This window comes from Sus scrofa, chromosome 11 (assembly GCF_000003025.6).
Source record: "Sus scrofa isolate TJ Tabasco breed Duroc chromosome 11, Sscrofa11.1, whole genome shotgun sequence".
NCBI lineage: Eukaryota > Metazoa > Chordata > Mammalia > Artiodactyla > Suidae > Sus > Sus scrofa.
This window is the reverse complement of record NC_010453.5, coordinates 68,123,405-68,140,818: the sequence shown is the minus strand read 5'-3', so window position 1 is coordinate 68,140,818 and position 17,414 is coordinate 68,123,405.

The following is a 17,414-nucleotide window of genomic DNA, read 5'->3' as shown; positions in this document are numbered from 1 at the left end:
CTTCTCCTTACTTCTCTTATGTACAAACTAATATATTTGTAAGTGAATATAAGCATTATGTCTCTTAGTATAGTCACATCCAAACACCTATAGATCAAAATATATATGTTATTTTCTTACACATTTTCCCCTTATTTCATGACATCAAAGGAAGGGCGTTATATTGGTTATGAAAATGTTGTATAGTTTTCTTGCATTTCATTTAGTATGTTAGAATTACAGAAGATTTGTTGTAAAGGGAAAGTTGGGTCTCCTAGGATTGAGAATGGTTACATCAGATGTATACATGTATTCATACATCTATACCATGCATACATTTAACAAGCTAATTGGCTTCTGAATAGCATCATGTGAGTAAAGACACTACCATCCTGGGTAATTTTCAAAATTATATATCATGCGGAGAAGACATTTTCCTGTGTCTTGTTTTTAGGTATATGACTTTTTTATTTTTGCTTTTATTTTTGGCTGTGGCATGCAGCAGCCTGTGTGAGATCTCAGTCTCCAGATCAGGGATTGAACTCGGGCCACCGTGGTGAAAGCACAGCGTCCTAACCACTGTACCACCAGGGAACTCCTGGTATATGACTTATTAATAGGAAACAGAAGCTTTTAATTATCCTGATATATGGCCATATATATTCCATAACACTAAACATTGGTTAGAATAGTTGTAATTGTTCACAATTGGTTAGAATAGTTGTAATTGTTCACAAATAGGATTATTCTGTTCCTTATCCATTTTTCCTCTCTGAGGGAAAGTCTGATCAAGTGCACAGGATCTTGCCCACAGCACAGGATAGAACATCCAGTGGATTCCTGTCCTTCCGTTGCAGGGTTGTCAGTACCACCTTAGCCTGTCCATGTTGTTTAAACAGATTGAATACTCCTAATTAAAAGGGGATATTGGATGTAATGCTATTCGCCTGTGTTCTCCCAAAAGCCAACCTTGAGACAAGGATTTGGGTGCAAATCTCACCTCTCTATCTGAGAGGCAATCCCAGAAAGCAGGATAAGTGATACCCAGGGGAGTGACATAGACAGTAAGTAGTGAGTGGGTTACAGCTGCGGGCCCTTGGAAGTGAGTCCTAGTGGAGACCCTGCAAGAGGCTGAGCAGAACACACCACAAAGCCGTCTCCTCAATGCGCAAGGAAGCTGGGCTGTTTTCACACCACCTTCTTTTCTCCTTGGATGAAGCTTGCTCCTGGAGGTTTAAACTCCTGCACTTTCAGCCTGCTCCATGCGTGGGCCCAGAACACACCTACATCCAGAGAAAGCCCTCGGGCAGAGACACAGGTACTTACACAGCAGTCGTCCCCTGAAGCTCTAGGTCACCTTCAACGTGGCAAAGAGGATATGACTGGGACAACAGCAGCATCTGCTAAAAGTGGACAGAAGGAAACAAGGCCAGATGGCCAATTCCCCTTATCCTCTCCACCCAGGCCCTAGGGTAGGACATTTTTGGGGGGCTGGCATTTCCCTCCTCTTAATGGATATGGCCAGGGCTTGATGCCATGTAACTGACTCTTCTTGGACCATGATGTTGCCATGATGTTGCTGCCCTGGGTCCTTGGGTTTCAGAGCACCGTCAAAACAGGACAGACATGCCAAACATCAGAATCTCCCCCTCTGCCCAGGATATGTCCTCTTGCAGAACTGCCCAGCCACCTCCTGTCCATCAGAGCAAGGCCAGTGCCCAAGATCTGCTTCCCCCAGGATTGTATCAACAGAAGTAGGAGCTTATCTCTCCTACTCAGAGATGTTAGCATCACCATGGGCTCAAACATTTAATTTTGCTTGTGCAGCTTCACGGCCAGATCGTGCTGACCGATAGTAACGCGTTGATTTGAACTGACACGGCCAACATCATGTTCTAAAACAAATCATAGTCATTTAGTCATTCATTTCTTCTTTTCCCAAGGTGAGACAATCCCAGTCATTTAGGAAATCAGTGTAGGAAAGTCCTTATCACTCTCGGTCCCATTGTTGGTAATATTTGTTATTGTAAATCTACAGAAATGGGAGTTCCCGTCATGGCTCAGTGGTTAACGAATCCGACTAGGAACCATGAGGTTGCGGGTTCGGTCCCTGCCCTTGCTCAGTGGGTTAAGGATCCGGCGTTGCCGTGAGCTGTGGTGTAGGTTGCAGATGCGGCTCGAATCCCGCGTTGCTGTGGCTCTGGTGTAGGCCGGTGGCTACAGCTCCGATTCAACCCCTAGCCTGGGAACCTCCATATGCCGAGGGAGCGGCCCAAGAAATAGCAACAACAACAACAACAACAAAAAGACAAAAAGACAACAACAACAACAAAAAATCTACAGAAATGCAATAGAAATAGGCATACACAGGCAGCTGGTGAAAAAAGAACACATGAAAATATTTCCTAACTTTTAGGAAGTAAGCTGGAAATTCACAGTAAAGTACTAAAAACTGACCATCGTATGCCACTTAATTTTGCTGATTGATTTTAGCTTTTCTATTTTTCTTGAAAACTAAACTCAGGACTCTTATCTACACCTTCCACTCTCTCCCTGTTGTGAGTTGAATTGTATACCCCCCCAAAAAAGTATGTTGACGTCCTCACCCCCAGTCCCTGGCAGTGTGGTCTTATCTGTGAAAAGGGTAATTGCAGACGTAACTCGTTAGGATTCTGTCGGGATGGGGTAGAGGGGAACCAAAGTCCACCATGACTGATGCCTTATAAGAAAATGTCACAGGGCCAGTGCCATGTGACAACAGAGGCAGAGATTGAAGTGCTCTATCTCCAAGCCAGGGAACACCAGGAATTGCCAGGAAAACACCAGAAACTGAAAGAGGGAAGGAAGGACTCTCCCTACAGGTTCCAGGGGAGCACAGCCTCCAGAATCACGACAATCAGTTTCTGTTATTTTAAGCCACCTACTTGTCTGTGTGCTTTTAAGGTAAACTAGCAACGCTCACCTTTTTCTCCTTATTTTTATTTTATTTATTTATTGTCTTTCATCTTTTCAGGGCCACACCTGCAGCATACGGAGGGTCCCAGGCTAGGGGTCTAATCGGAGCTGTAGCTGACAGCCTACACCACAGCCACAGCAACACGGATCCGAGCCGCATCTGTGACCTACACCACAGATCATAGCAACACCAGATCCTCAACCCACTGAGCAAGGCCAGGGATTGAACCTGCATCCTCATAGATGCCAGTCAGATTTGTTTCCGCTGAGCCATGACGGGAACTCCTATTTTATTTTATTTTATTATTTTCTTCCACACCTGTGGCATGTGGCAGTTTTCAGGCCAGGGATGGAACCTGCGCTGTAGCTGCTGCCTGCACCACAGCTTCGGCACTGCCGGCTCCTTAACCTGCTGCACCACAAGAGAACTTCCTCACCTTCTCTCTTTAATTCATATTTTTATTGCATCTGCTCTTCTTCTGTTACCCCTTTCCCCTTTCTTAATTTCCATCTAGGTTAAAGCTGAGATTTTACTGCTGCCCAGCAGCCATGGGGCCACAGCTCCCCCGTCCCAATGGTTAATCTCATGTGCCACGTCTCTGGCGATAAGAACGTGAACCCAAAAATTGCGCTGGTAAAAATCTTTCTGCCGATGCTGTTCACCAAATCAGAAACTGCTTTAAGTTAAGGCTCTTTTCTGATCTCATCAGCACCAAGGAGGAAACTAGCCACTGACTAGTGAGTCACTGACTCACCTGGCTTCAGCACTGCCTTACCTGGCACCTGCTGCTTCCCACCGTCTCGGCAGTCCTTGACCTGCCTCTGCAGATGAGCGTGTGGCACACTCCTCGGGTAACTGCCACCCTCCCCACTCAGCTGCAAGCAGGGCCTGTCTTTCATCTTTGTTTTCCCAAGGCCTGGCACGGTGATTGGCACACACACAGTAGGGCTTCAATATACATGTTTCTTTATTGACTTCAGTGAATGAGCCGCATGTGCTGCTTCTTCCAGTTCTACAGCTGGGTGGGCTTCAGCTTTTCCGGGGATCCAGCGTCTGCTTCACGCCGCAGTGATGGAGCAGGGCGTACCGGGTGCTCCCCGCCTTCTCACGCTTGCAGTTACACTGCACCGCCCCCATCTGTGATGGTGAATGTTGCATGTCAACTGGTCCAGGCTCAGTACCCAGACATTTGGTCAAACACATCTGCAGTTGCTATGAAGGTCTTTTTTATTTCTTTTTATTATTTTTATGGTTTTTTTTTTTGCTTTTTAGGGCCACACCTGCAGCATATGGAGGTTCCCAGGCTAGAGGTTGAATTGGAGCTACAGTGCCCACCCACACCACAGCCACAGCAACGCACGATCCAAGCCGTGTCTGTGACCTACACCGCAGCTCTCGGCAACGCCGGATCCTTAACCCACTGAGCGTGGTCAGGGATCGAACCCACATCCTCATGGATACTAGTCAGATTCGTTTCCACTGCGCCATGATAGGAACACCCTTTGGTGAATTTTATGTGTCAACTGGTCTAGGCCTCGATACCCAGACATTTGGTCAAACACATCTGCGTTGCTATGAAGGTATTTTAGATGTGTGATGAATACTTAAATCAGTAGACACTGATTTAAATCAGTAAAGCGGATCACCCCTGCTATGGACTGAATATTTTCATCGCTCTGCCGAGTTCATGGCAAAGCGTTAATCCCCAATGTGATGGGTTCAGAGGTGGAGATTCTGGGAAGTAATTAGGTCATGCGGGTGGAGCTGGTGCCCCAGAAGAGAGGAGAGAAACGCTGTCCCTCTCTGTGCCCTGTGAGGACATAGCAAGAAGCTGTCAACTTGGAAACCAAGAAGAGGGCCCTTGCCGGAAACCAACTCGGCCAGCACCTTGGTCTTGGCCCTCTTAGCTTTCAAGACTGTGGGAAATAACATTTCTGCTGTTTAAGCCACTCAGTCTATAGCATTTTTGTTGTAACAGCCCACATAGACTAAGACAACCCTCCATGGGGGCGGCAGTGGGTCGGGGGATGTCACGCAGTCAGTCGAAGGCCCTAAGAGGAGGACAGGCCTCCTCTGAAGTAGAGGGACTTCTGCCAGCAGGTGGCCTTCAGACTCAGCTGCAGCATCAGCTCTCCCTGAGTCTCCAGCCACAATCAGGTAAGCCTGTTCCTTACAGGAAATTTCTCCTTTTGGCTCGATAGATAGATAGAGAAATGGACAGATAAGGAGAGATATACATCCTCCCTATCCCATTTCTCTGGAGAACTCTGATCAATACACCATCCATGCCCGTTCAAGGACGGCTGGCCTCATCAGCTCCCTTGCTGACAGATGCTGCCTGTCTGCTTGGCTCTCCAGGTAGCGTGCGCTTGTGGCGCTGCCCACGCTCTGATCAGCAGACAGTCCCGCCCCATGTTGCCGTTGCACTGCTCCCGGATTATGTGTGCAGCCTGTGTGACTAGACTTGCCCTCAGCCTTTCACAGAGGTCAGCCAGATCTGGTTCTGGGACACCAGGCTCCTGTATTCATCATGGTTGGGTTGGGTTTGGTTTTGTGTGGTATGCGCTTTGTGATGCATTAACATCCTGGGGTTTGGAAAGACTGCTCCTCTCAGGGCTACAGATTCCTAGAAATAGTAAACAACTTGCCTGGAAGCACGCCTTTCACATGCAAACCAACCAGCCCGAACCCCTTAACCCTGGCCCCTCCTTTATCTAACACCCACAACCCAAACCAATATTCCCCTGCCCTAATTACCCCAGGGCTGGTACCAGACAACCGGAGACCACCCCTATGGTTCAGAGACCACCCCAGTTATTCAAATCATCCAATCCTAAACTTGCTCAAATTTGCCTGCCCTTCTTCACCCATTCCTCCCTGCAGAAATCACAGCAGACTCTGGACCATGCTCTCTCCCCGCCCCTTCTGCCTCCTGATGGACCCCAGGACATCTCCCTGTGGCCTGTGTAGCCTGATGTGCTCCCTCCTCTCAGGAACAATAAGTATTAAGGTTTTCCTCAAAGGCAGTTGCCTCTGTGTCTGTCACCATAGCCTATCTGATTAAGACCACTACCCAGGTTTCAGCGTAACCCCTCCTCCCTCCCTTCCATCCCACCCTCCCCTCCCCCCACCAGGTATGGACAAATGATTTCCAAAGTCATAAGTTAGGTTCTAGGAGAATCTCAGAAAAGTCTCCTGATAGAACTGCATAAACAAGAGCATTTAGCACTCTCTTTTATATTGTTTCAGTGATAATACATATGTATAGGGGTTTGTTAAAATGTTGGGGTTTTTTGGTCTTTTTTCTTTTTTTTAGGGCTGCACCTGCAGCATATGGAGGTTCCCAGGCGAGGGGTCGAATTAGAGCTGCAGCTGCCAGTCTACACCACAGCCACCTCAACACCAGTTCTGAGCCACTTCTGTGACTTACACCACAGCTCACAGAAACACTGGATCCTTAACCCATTGAGCGAGGCCAGGGATCAAACCTGTGTCCTTACGGATCCTAGTCAGATTCATTTCCACTGAGCCATGATGGGAAATCCCACACCATGGAGTTTAAATGGTATATGAGACTCTACACATAAAATAGAGGCATAAAATATGGATCATGATACATTTGTCATGAAAACCAACAAGGTCTAACCCCTTAATCCAGATTTCCTAAAGGAAAAGAAAAGAAATTCTAACACAACCTGTCAATAAACTCAAGAGTTGGATGGTTGAGGGAAATTCTCAACCTCAGTTTTTAAGACAAAAGGCTTCATTTTAAAAATTATTCCAGGAGTTCCCGTCGTGGCTCAGTGGTTAACGAATCCGACTAGGAACCATGAGGTTGCGGGTTCGATCCCTGCCCTTGCTCAGTGGGTTAACGATCCGGCGTTGCCATGAGCTGTGGTGTAGGTCGCAGATGTGGCTCGGATCCTGCGTTGCTGTGGCTCTGGCGTAGGCCGGTGGCTACAGCTCCGATTCGACCCCTAGCCTGGGAACCTCCATATGCCGCAGGAAGTGGCCCTAGAAAAGGCAAAAAGACAATAAATAAATAAATAAATAAATAAATAAATAAAAAATTATTCCAAACAAACTCATGGCAGAACAACTCTCTCCCCTCCATTGGTTGTTTATGTAAAGTCCAGCTAACAGTCCAAGTGTAATAAGGCCAGGTTTGTTTCGTTGGAAAGAAATGATTGGTATACTGTTACCACATACGGCATGTCCGCTATCATCTTAAGACGTGAACACCAATGTGTTATGTACATAAAACATAAATAGGTAGTGATGTCCCCTTGAATCTCGCTGTTTGGTAAGAGGTGAACCACTCCAGGTATCTGCTCATCTTTTGGGAGGGCCAGCGTAGTAGAGGGTCCTGGTCAAGCGCTCAGAGCCAGGAGCGGGGTTTCAAATCGCTCTGCTCCCAACAGTGTAGACCCCCACGTGGGTCTCCTTAACCCTGAGCACCTCGCTTTCTCATCTGTAAACAGGGCATGATCGTATCATAGCTTCTGCCTCTATGGGTCTTCTGAGCATTAAAGAAGTTCATGCATTTAAACACGCACATGCCCTTTGAACAGGTCCTGCCTGGAGTGATTTCTTGCAGTTATTATTATTGTCATTTTCATAATTATAGCCTGAACATTGGCAAGGAGGCTGAGGCAGTTCTCAAAATTGAGTCTATTTGTGACAGAGCACTCCTGAGACGGTCTGTTCCTAAAGCAGTAATTAGGAGTAAGGAATCGGAACAGCGCGATCACGCCATCAGACAAGGGAGGGCAGGTTCTGGCTTAGCTCTGCCCGGTCCTGATTCTCTGTGGGGTGGAGCTGCTCTCCCCGGGGTGTGCTAAAGCAGAAGGGGGTGTCATTCTCCCCCTCCTTCTAAAGGGCCCACCTTTGCTCTGTTTACGCTGTGGGGTCTCTCTGGCTGCCCGAAGGCCAAATGGGGCCTCCAGTGTCCACAGGGGCCTTTGCTGAAGGAGAGGCCAGGCTGTACACTTAGCTTGCACGGCCATCACTCAGGAATAGTCTGCCAGCTACACAAATAAAGACTCTCTTCCAGTTTTTAAGGACACAGGCTCACTTCCTTTATCTTTTTTGGTTCTTTTTTTAAAGAACCAAACATTTTCCAGCAGATCTTATTCTTGAGGAAAGATTTCGATTTCTAGAAAATGGAGAAGATGGTACAGAGAGGTCCTATGAAGCCCTGTGCTCAGTTTCTCCCGTTATTATCACCTGACGTGACTGTGACGTGCTCGTCCCAATTCGCAAACCAGTATTGATACAGTATTATGAACTAAAGCCCAGGCTGTAGTCAGATTTCCTTTTTACCTCCTGTCCCTTTTCTGGCCAGGATCCCATGCAGGGTAGCACAGGAGTTTAGTTGTCACATCTGTTTGGGCTCTTTTTGGCTGTGACAGTTTTTCAGACTTTGTTTTCATGACCTTGACAATTTTGAGGAGCATGGTCAGGTGTGTGCAGGGTGTTCCTTTATTGCAACTGGTCCGATGCTTTTCTCAGGGTAAGATTGAGGCTGTGGATTGTTGGGAGGAAGATCCAGGGGTAAAATGCCATTTTCATCACCTCATAACAAGTGTACCCACTGTCAGCCTGACTGCTTGACCTTGATCACCTGGCTGGGGTTGTGTTATATTTCTCTACTGTCAACACACACACACACACACACACACACACACACTCGCCTTTTCTTGCTGTCCTCTTTGAAAGGAAGCCACTGTGTGCTGCCCACACTTGGGGGGAGTTAGGCTCCACCTCTCTGAGTCCGAGTATCCATGTAAACTTGGTGGAATTCTTCGGCACAGATCTGTCTCTTCTCTGTTTATTTGTTCAACCGTTTATTTATACCAGTATGGACTCACGGATATTTATTTTGTATCTGGAGTTATAACCCAATACTACTTTGTTGACAATCTGCTCCAATTGTCCCAGCTTTGAGCCCTGGGAGCTCTTTCAGTTGGCTCCTGTGTCCCTTGGACCACCCCGCCCCCACCCCCTGCCGCCCCCACTTGGGTTTTGGGTCAGCGTTTTTAACAAAATTCCCCAAGGGGTTCTGGCGCGGGTGGTTCAGGAGCCGCCCTGGGAGAAACATGGCTAGGGTGTGCCAGGAGCTCTCACTGCAAAGTCCCACCCACCCCCAATCCCTCCGTGGATCTTACCATCCAGCAGACACACTGGCTGTCATCCCATCTCCTTCTCTTACCAAACCTGCTCACCCCCGCACAGCAAGGGAAAACGCTGAGATTGGCAGCAAGGAGAGGGCTTCTTTGCAAGGCAGCCAAGTTAGGATACAAATCTTAAATCCACCTGCCTAAAGGGAAGGGGCTCAAGGCATTTATGGGATAATGAATAAAGAAGCAGTGCAGTCTGAGGGGTGGGGAGCGTGGGGCAAGATAGTTGCACAAAGGTGTGGAAATTGTGGTTCTATGCAGGCGTTAACTAGGCTACAGTCCTCTGCATTGAAAAGGTCACCCAGCGGGCACTCACGCATGCCCAGTTGGAGGGTCCGAGGGCCTATCCAGTCTTAGCAAGCTCAGCTCGAGAACTAGACACAGCTGACTCCAAGTTTCTGGAAAACAATTCTGGCAAATATCTTATTGTTTAGGCTAGGGACTGCTTGGAGCACATGCAAGTCTTAAAACAACCTTGATTAGTGAAGGCAGGTGAGATGAACTTGACTCATGACCCAGGGTTTCACGCCCTGCCAGCTCTGCGTTGGATGCTGGGAATGCAGTGCTTGCCTGGAAATTCACACTTGGGGGTGGACGTGCCATGGGGGAAAACGGATGTGGTTAAAGGGGCAGAGAAGAGAAGCACCTACCACTGCTTTGACCTGTGCTTACTCGGCTCCCTGGAGACTCTAGAAAAGAGCAAGCTAAGGATTGGGAGTGGAGATAGGGACAGAGCAGGAGCCCAGAGGGTGGGGAGGGGATGGGGTCAAAAGCACCCATGGAAAATTTGCAATTAATTAGGAAGAAAATGCTTTATCCTTTGAGACTGAAGATAAGCAAATTGGATATAGACATGTTTATAGATAGGGTGGGGGGCACATTTGAGGTCACCTATAACAGATGTAATTTTCTGGATGACGCAAGAGGCCAGGTCATCCTTATTTAGCGTGAAGGGTTTGGGTTCAAACACGGGGCCTGGGAGGGCATTGACGATTCGAAATAGTGGTTGGAGGTGCGTCAGTTTGACTGTAGTCAAGAGACAAAACCCACAGCAATAATTTGAAAAGAGAGAACAAAATACAAAGAATGTTTACTGTGTGAAAGTTAAGAGAACACCGAGATACCCCAGAGGAGGCAGCTACCGCCTCTGGGGCCTTCACTGATGGGTGGAATTACTAAAATCTTAATCTTAAGAGGAGTGGCCCCACTGAGGAGGGGCTGCTGGCTGGCTGGCCGTGGTCGGGGAGCAATGAAACTGTCTCTTTAAGTGTTGGAACAACTGGAAACAGGATGCAGCTGCTGCTTCAGGAAAGCACAGCCCGTGCCCCCCCCCCCCCGCCCCCAGTGGAGTGAAGACGCAATGCTGGGGGTGTTGCTCCAAAGAACCACAGCAGGAAGGAGGTCGGGGGCCCTCCTTCTTCCCCCCGGCTTGGCTCACAGCCTCACTGTACCCTGCACTGGTTGAGCCCCACCGTGCGGTTTGCAAAGTTTCAGCCCAGCATCAGGAAGCTAAGTAGAGAAGCATGGGTTTGGAGCCAGAGGCAATGACCGCCATGGGGAAGCCACCTCTCAACGGTATGAGTGACTTTTAGGGCCTGTGCATACTTGTGAGTCTGTATACTGGCTGAATTTCTTTCCTCCCTTGTCTGAGAATCATTTCTGTGGCCCTTTGCTGCATCAGAGCTTTCTTCTTGCCCCAGGGCTCAGCCACTGGTTCCCTTGGTTGGTTTTCCTCTCCCAGAAGGTTCCTGATGGACTATGGAGTTCAAAGAGAACTAAGGGTTACAAGTATCCATGGATGGATAAATGGATAAGCCAAATGTCATAGACACATATAGTGGAATTCAGCCTTAAAAGGGAAGAAATTTCTTTTTTAACGTAAATATTGATTTTTATTTTTTTCCATTATAGCTTGTTTACAGTGTTCTGTCAATTTTCTACTGTACAGCAAGGTGACCCAGTTACACATACATGTATACCTTTTTCCTCACATTATCATGCTCCATCATAAGTGACTAGATACAGTTCCCAGGCTATACAGCAGGCTCTCATTGCTTATCCATTCCAAAGGCAATAGTTTGCATCTATTAACCCCAAGTTCCCAGTCCATCCCAATCCCTCCCCCTTGGTAACCACAAGTCTTTTCTCCATGTCCATGAGTTTGTTTCTTTTCTGTAGATAGGTTCACTTGTGCCATATGTTAGATTCCAGATATAAGTGATATCATACGGTATTTGTCTTTCTCTTTCTGCCTTAACTTCACTTAGTATGAGAGTCTCTAGTTCCATCAATGTTGCTGCAAATGGCATTATTTTGTTCTTTTTTATGGCTGAATAATATTCCATTGTGTGTATATACCACATCTTCCTAATCTAATTATCTGTCGATGGACATTTGGGTTTTTTCCATGTCTTGTGAATAGAGCTGCAATAAACATGAGGGTACATGTGTCTTTTTCAAGGAAAGTTTTGTCCAGATATATGCCCAAGAGTGGGATTGCTGGGTCATATGGTTGTTCTATGCATCGTTTTCTGAGGAACCTCCATACTGTTTTCCATAGTGGTTGCACCAATTTACATTCCCACCAACAGTGCAGGAGGGTTCCCTTTTCTCCACACCCTCTCCAGCATTTGATATTTGTAGACTTATTAATGATGGCCATTCTGACTGGTGTGGTGGTACTTCATAGTAGTTTTGATTTGCATTTTTTCTAATAATCAGTGATGTTGAGCATTTTTTCATGTGCTTGTTGACCATCAGTATATCTTCCTTGGAGAAATGTCTATTCAGGTCTTTTGCCCATTTTTCCATTGTGTTGTTTGCTTTTTTGCTGTTGAGTTGTATAAATTGTTTGTGTACTTTAGAGATTAAACCCTTGTCGGCTGCATTGTTTGAAACTATTTTCTCCCATTCTGTAAGTTGTCTTTTTGGTTTTTTTTATGGTTTTCTTTGCTGTGCAAAAGCTTGTCAGTTTGATTAGGTCCCCATTGGTTATCTTTGCTTTTATTTCTGTCACTTTGGGAGACTGACCTGAGAAAACATTTGTAAGGTTGATATCAGAGGATGTTTTGCCTATGTTCTCTTCTGGGAATTTGATGGTTTCTTGTCTTATGTTTAAGTCTTTAAGCCATTTTGAGTTCCTTTTTGTGCATGGTGTGAGGGTGTGTTCTAGTTTCATTGATTTGCCTGCAGCTGTCCGGGTTTCCCAGCAACATTTGCTGAAAAGACTGTCTTTTGGCCGTTTTATATTCTTGCCTCCTTTGTCGAAGATTAATTGACCATAGGTGTCTGGGTTTATTTCTGGGTTGTCAATTCTGTTCCATTGGTCTGTATGTTTGTTTTGGTACCAGAATCACACTGTCTTGATGACTGTGGCTTTGTAATACTGCCTGAAGTCTGGGAGAGTTATGCCTCCTGCTTGGTTTTTGTTCATCAGGATTGCTTTGGCAATTCTGGGTCTTTTGTGTTTCCATATACATTTTTGGATTATTTGTTCTCATTGTGTGAAAACTGTCATGGGTAATTTGATAGGGATTGCACTGAATCTGTAGATTGCTTTGGGTAGAATGGCCATTTTTACAATATTAACTTTTCCAACCCAGGAGCATGGAATATCTTTCCATTTCTTTGAATCCTCTTTAATTTCTAAAAGGGAAGAAAATTCTAACGTGCACTCTAACATGGGTGCACCTTGTGGATGTTATAAGCCAGCTACCTGCAAATGTTGTGATTCTACTTACATGAGGTACTTAGAGTATAGAGTGGTCAGATTCACAGAGACAGAAATTAGAACAGTGGTGGCCAGGGGCAGAAGGAGGGGAGTTGTTTTAGGGGTACAAATTTTCAGTTTTGCAAAGATGGAAAAACGTTCCAGAGATGGCTGGTGGTCATAGCTGCACAACACTGTGAATGCAGTAAATGCACCTTAAAGTGGTCAGGGTGGTGAGTTGTATGTTATGTATATTTTACCACAATTATATACTTTTAAAAAAAGAACTCAAAGGTTCCAGCTGGAGGCTCTGGGTGGGCGGCCCCTCGCTAATATATCACGGGTCTGCATCTTTCCACAGTAATTCATTCCTCAACTCACCTTCATGAGCAGCATTTTCCAGGCTTTGCCTCATAAGTTCCAGTGGACTGTGTCCTCTTTTGCTTCATTGCACACCCACCTCCTCGCCAGACGTATATGTGCAGGGGGCAGCCTTCTCTTCTAGTCTTCCTGTCAATGATGTGTTATTTCAGTGGATGATAGTAATAGCTAATATATATATATATTTTTGCAGTTAAAGTTTAGATTAATACTTTTATTTATTTTTTGCAACACTTAAGTTTTTATTTTAAACCACTGGATTATTTTTTATTTTTAATATTTATTTATTGATCTGTAGTTGCTGTACACTATTATGTAAGTTACAGGTGTACAATAAAGTGATTTACAATTTTGAACGTTTATAATTATTATAAAAATACTGGCTCTATTCTCCACGTTGTACAATTTAGTCTAGAACCCTATTTTATACCTTAGAGTTGGTACCTCTTAATCCCCTATCCCTGTGTTTCCCCTCCCCCCTCTCCTCTCCCCCTGGTACCCACTAGGTTGTTCTCTATATCTGCGAATCTGCTCCCTTTTTGTTTAGTCACTAGTTCGTTGTATTTTTTACATTTCACATAGAAGTGATAGCATAGAGTATTTGTCTTTCTCGGTCTGACTTATTTCACTTAGCATAATGCCCTCCAAGTCCATCCTGTTGCTGCAAATGGCGAAATTTCATTGTTTTTAATGAATGAGTAATATTCCAGTGTGTGTGTGTGTGATGTCTTCTATACCCATTCATCTGTTGATAGACACTTAGGTTGTTTCCATATCTTGGCAATTGTAAATAGTGAATAACAGCTAATATGAATCAGGTATTTACAATATACCAGGCATATTTATTAGCCGCACAGCAAACCTCTGTTGTAGACACTGTTCCAATCTCCATTTTACAGGTGAAGAAACTGAAGTTCAGAGGGGTCGTGACTAGCTTTAGGTCACCCATCTGCTGAGTGAAGAAGCCCAGACTGATCCCGTTCTCAGGCTCCAGACAGTGCCTTTAACTACTGGACTCTACTGCCCTCTAGTGGAATTCCTGGTATTGCGTTGTCTCACTGACACCTTGCTTTCAGGTAGGACTCCAGCTTCTCTCCCACTTGGTTAAGACGTCCTTATTTTATAATGATTCTATTATTTCATGCAGAACACCCCTTCTTTCAGTCCTGGCACCACATTTGCTGTGTTACAGTGAGTGGCAGCAGGCTGAGTTTTTTTACTTGCCTAGTGAGCATCCCCAGGTTCTCACCTCCCACTAGCAGCCCTGGTTGCTTTCAAGGCTTGTGGCAGGATTATCATTTGTTGGTTCTAACAGGCTTGAAATCCCTGTGGGAGCATCCCTGATAGATTTCAGGGTTTTCCGAAGCATCTGTAGCTGTATTTATTCTTAGGATGGTAAAGAAACTCCTGGATTTATATGTCGCAGCTATATGAATGAGTATTTTTGTTTGGTTTGGTTTGGGGTTTTTTGGAGTAAATAACTCTCCAAGTTTCTCTCTTGTTCTCTCTCTCTCTCTTTTTTGGGGGGGGGCTGCATCCCCTGGCACATGAAGGTTCCCAGGCTAGGGGTCACATTGGAGCTATAGCTGCCAGCCTACACCACAGCCACAGCACCGCTAGATCCAAGCCATGTCTGCAATCTGCACCACAGCTCACAGCAACGCCAGATCCTTAACCTCACTGAGCGAAGCCAGGGATTGAACCGGAAACCTCATGGTTCCTTGTTTCTGCTGTACTGCCCCAACGGGAGCTCCCCAAGTTTCTCTCTTGATCTGAGTCGTCAGTGTGGTGTTCTTTTTTGTTTTTTTTTTTTTTTTTTTTTTTTTTTTTGCCATTTCTTGGGCTGCTCCCGCAGCATATGGAGGTTCCCAGGCTAGAGGTCTAATCGGAGCTGTAGCTGCCAGCCTATGCCAGAGCCACAGCAACGTGGGATCCGAGCCGCGTCTGCGACCTACACCACAGCTCACGGCAACGCCGGATCGTTAACCCACTGAGCAAGGGCAGGGACCGAACCCGCAACCTCATGGTTCCTAGTCGGATTCATTAACCACTGTGCCACGACGGGAACTCCGGTGTGGTGTTCTGAGTCAGGGATCTATCCCTTGACAAGTGCCCTTTGCGATTTCTGGCAGGGAAGTCCGGGTGTCCTGGGTGATGCTGATATCTTTTGTTGCTTGATCCAGGATTCAATGAGGTTCACGTATTTCATTGGGTTGTTGTGTTTGTTTGCTCCCTTTCAATCTCAAGTAATCCTCTCTCTCGACTTCTTGCTTATTTTCTTTTGTCACATGGAACTTTTTGAAGGTCCAGGTGAGTTGTTTTAGATTGTCCCCACCCAGAAGTTGTCAAATAGTTTCTTCATGATTGGGTTCAGGTTAAATATTTTTGGCTGGAGTTCCCGTCGTGGCTCAGTGCTTAACGAATCTGACTAGGAACCATGAGGTTGCGGGTTTGATCCCTGGCCTTGCTCAGTGGGTTAAGGATCTGGCGTTGCTGTGAGCTGTGGTGTAGGTTGCAGGCACGGTTCGGATCCTGCATTGCTGTGGCTGTGGTGTAGGCCGGCGGCTACAGCTCTGATTAGACCCCTAGCCTGGGAACCTCCATATGCCGCAAGAAGTGGCCCTAGAAAAGGCAAAAAGACAAAAGAAAAAAAAAAAAGAAAAAGAAATTTTTGGCCAGTATGGTTTGTACTTCTTACCGTCTCATATCTGGAGGCCCCCAAACCTCATCTGGGAATTGCACATTCAACAAGCATATCTTGAGAGTGTATCATGTGACATGCTGAGCGCTCAGCTACCCAGTGAGGACACGTGGAAGCCACTGATAACGATTGTGAGGTGAAGTGATAAGGAAAATGAAAGGGCGGGTTTATCAAATGGGAATCGGTTGGGCTCCACTTAATAGAAAACTCAAGGTAGCTGACCCAAATAGAGATTTGATTTTTCTCTCACACCTGCAAGATGGGAAGCGGGTCGTCCGGAGCTGGTATGATAGCTCCACCACGTTCAGGGTCTCCTTCCCGCTCTCTTCTGTCGCCACCATTAGTGTATGGCTGTAGTTCGCATGCGTCCCAGATGGTGCCTGCCCCCCAGACAGTGTGACCCCCTCCCAGGCCACAAGGAGAAAAGCGGCTTGCCCACTGACGCTGCTGGCCTTTGAAGGAGCTCTCCCTGAGGGCACCCAGTGATTCTGCTCACAGACTGTGTCACATGCTCAGCCCAATAGGCAAGGTCGCTTAGAAAGTGTACTTGTTTGGAACATGGCTCTGTGAGTAAGGAGGAAGGGGACAAGGGATATTAGGTAGGCAGTTAGCATTCTTTGCTGTGGAAGATAAGGCAGATTTTTAGTGGCTGGAAAGACAGCTATGCAGATAATACATGAGAAATAAAACTTTCCCACCAACCAAGGGAAACACTGATTATCTGTAGCCATGGTAACAAGTAGCCAAAAGAACTAGTGTTACATCCTTTGAATTGATCAATGACAGCTTGTCTCAGTGACACACTTTTACAAGGTAACCAATCAGTTCAACCCCTCGCTGTGAGAATCAGCCAATCAGAGATCGCCTCACTTTACACACCTCCCAGTGCCAACCAATCAACAATAGCTCAGCAATCACACTTCCTACAGATGATGTCAACCCGTTTATCCCTCTGAAAGTCTCCCAGTCCGAGTTCTGTGCTCCCAAATCCTGTATCAGTCAACCCTGTACTCAGCTCAGAGAGACTGAGCCTAACCAGCAGAACTCTCCCTTACTATAGTAGTCAGCAAATTCAGCCTTTTCTTGTTTCAGGTCCTGTTATAATCGAGCAGAATCATGCTCTTTAATTTGTTTGTATCCACAGAGCACTCATTCCCCAAGTGAAGCCTTCAAACATCTCCATCTATAGCCTCAGTGGATTAGGCCCCAAAGCCCTCAGAGATGTCGGGAGCTCTGATGTAAATGTCAGTAGACAGGCTGATGGAGAAAGAGACAAAATGAGGCCCCCAGAGAGCCATTCAGGCGCAGGGTTATCCCCAGAAGTGAGCAGCCAGGAAGGTCAGAAAAACATGATAAATTTGGGCTTGACTTCCTCTCCAAAGGGTGCCATCTAGGAGGGGCAGAGGAAGAGGTATTTCCAGACTGTGGTCCTCATTCTTAATGGCACATGTTGATGGTTACAGGTAATCAGTCTCTTTAGAGGAGATCCGTGCTTGTCGTTTAGGGTCC